General features: G+C 46.9%; 1 pseudogene; it reads left to right on the top strand.

Annotated features, from left to right (window-relative positions):
* Positions 1-572: 572 nt before the first annotated feature.
* LOC105304959 lies at positions 573-1,085 on the top strand (annotated as a pseudogene).
* Positions 1,086-2,363: the final 1,278 nt, after the last annotated feature.

Raw genomic sequence — 2,363 nt, 5'->3', positions numbered from 1 at the left:
AGAGAAATACCCTGCCAGCCCCACCCGCCTTATGGCTGAGCTCCCCACCCCCATCCTCTCCCATTGCTATCCTGGCTAAGCTCTTTTACCCCCAGTCCTCCTTCCCTCTATCCTTGCTGAGCTCCCCACCATCCTCTCCCACCCCTATCCTGGCTGAGCTCCTCCCATCCTCCCAACCTCCATCCTGGCTGAGCTCTTACCCTCCATCCTCTCTGCTCCCTGCACCCAAGTGGCTGGCCTATCTCTTTTCTTGCCCATACTACTCTGCCAAAGTCCTTGATATAGTTACCTTATTAAAAAAACAAAAAACAAAAAACCTTAAAAAATTATACAGGTAATGCCTGTTATTGTAGAAGAATTAGAATATATAGGTAAGTGTAAAGAATATAAAAGTCACCCACTATCTACTGCCTGAAGATAACCACTGTTGAAATTTTGGATGTATATCCTTCTAGACTTATATAAAGATATTCCGTGCCTCCCCCAATGGCATCATATACATATTATTTTGCAACCGGCCTTTTCACTAGAAATATATGTGAACATTTTTCCATGTCAAAAAATATCCTCCCTGCTCTTTCGTCTTGGCCGCGGACGTGCCATCCAGACTGAGGAAGACTCAGAACCTTCGGGGCCACGTGAGCCATGGCCACGGCTGCATGGGCAAGCACTGGAAGCACCGGAAGCACCCGGGAGGCCGAGGTAATGCTGGTGGCATGCATCACCACAGGATCGACTTCGACAAATATCACCCAGGTTACTTTGGGAAAGCTGGTATGAGGCATTAGCACTTAAAGAGGAGCTAGAGCTCCTGCCCAACCTTGATCAACTGTGGACCTTGGTCAGTGAGTAGATACAGGTAAATGCTGCCAAAAACAAGACAGGAACTGCACCTATCATTGATGTGGTGAGTTCTAAGGGGAGGGGAAACTCCCAAAGCAGCCTGTCATCATGAAAGCCAAATTCTTCAGCAGAAGAGCTGAGGAGAAGATTAAAGGTGGAGGTAGGGGGAGGGGCTGTGTTCTGGTAGCTTGAAACCACAGGGAGGGAAGTTCATTAAATGCTCACAAGTGTTAAAAAAAAAATCTCCCCTAACATTGAAGTTTATGGCTGCACAGTGTTCCTTGTGTTCCTGGGTCACGATTGGGGTTTTAATTCTTAGGGTGCTGGGGGTACAGTGTGGTGCTTGCCCTCCCCTCCCCCACGTGTGCAGTATGCACTCCTTCATCCTTCCTCCCTGGTCTGTTGGCAACTGCCATGCTGTTTCCTGGGTTTTCCATTTTGCCCCATTTCTAGAAGCTTAACCAGGATTTGGTTTGGGAAGTTTTTATTTTCCCTACCTCTTCCCTTCTACTTTGGGTGTATAGCCTTGCAGGCTTATGTGAAGATATTCCCCTTCCCCTACAAAAATGACATCATACCTGCCTTTTCCCTTGAAATATATACTTGGCAACCTACATTTTCACTTGAAATGTATACTTTGCCCCTCATCCTTCTTGCACCCTCCATTAGTGCTGCTGTTCAGAGGCTGTCCTGGGTTCTGCTGCTCTTCTGGGGCTGTGGTTGGTGTTTTGGCAGAGAACAGAGGTCAAATGCTGTTGGAATTTTCAGTGACTAGCTTTCTTATTCCCCCTTTCCTAAATGATTGTGAGTCCAAATCGCCCCAGTCTTTCAAAGGCTCAGGTCAGAAGCCACCTTGTCCAGCAAACCTTCCATCCCCTGAATACCCACTGTATTTTGTCTTTACTCTTATCCTGGCTCTGCTACTTACTAGTTGTGTGACCTCGGGCAAATTACTGAACCTCTCTGAGTCTCATTTTCTTCATCTGTAAAATAGGGATAATACTAGCATCTATCTTTTAGGGTTTTGGTTGGTAAACAGTAGGCGCTTTATACCTGTTAACTATTATTATTATTACCTTAACTTCTCTGCTAGACTGCAGTCCCCCTGAGAGCAGAAACTGTGTCTTTCTTAGTCATCTCCTGGTCTCACCTGTACTTTCCATTCCCAAGACCTAATTCAGGGACTGGCTCCTAGTTAGCATGCATCATTTGTTGCATAAATAAGTCTGAATGCAAATCCCGAATTGTAGACCCCAGAGAGGGGTCCTGGTTTACCGGGGTCATATAGGAAGTTGGTGGTGGAGCCCAGGAGTCCAGCCTTTCAGGGCACAGCCCTTCCCATCAAATCTCTGCCTGCTTGGCCTCTGCCCTGACAAATCCTATCTCCTTCCAAGAGTGGTGAGCTGTGTACAGAACTATTTAAGAATATTCTGTTTGAAAGATCTGGTGGCTAGAGAACTCCTTCTAAGAGCTTGCCTCTATGGTCCCAGGGGCCTAGGCACGCCTCCCTACCCCAGCAT

Source organism: Pteropus vampyrus, unplaced genomic scaffold, assembly GCF_000151845.1.
Source record: "Pteropus vampyrus isolate Shadow unplaced genomic scaffold, Pvam_2.0 Scaffold358, whole genome shotgun sequence".
Classification (NCBI taxonomy): domain Eukaryota; kingdom Metazoa; phylum Chordata; class Mammalia; order Chiroptera; family Pteropodidae; genus Pteropus; species Pteropus vampyrus.
This window is presented reverse-complemented; position numbering and strand designations above follow the sequence as displayed.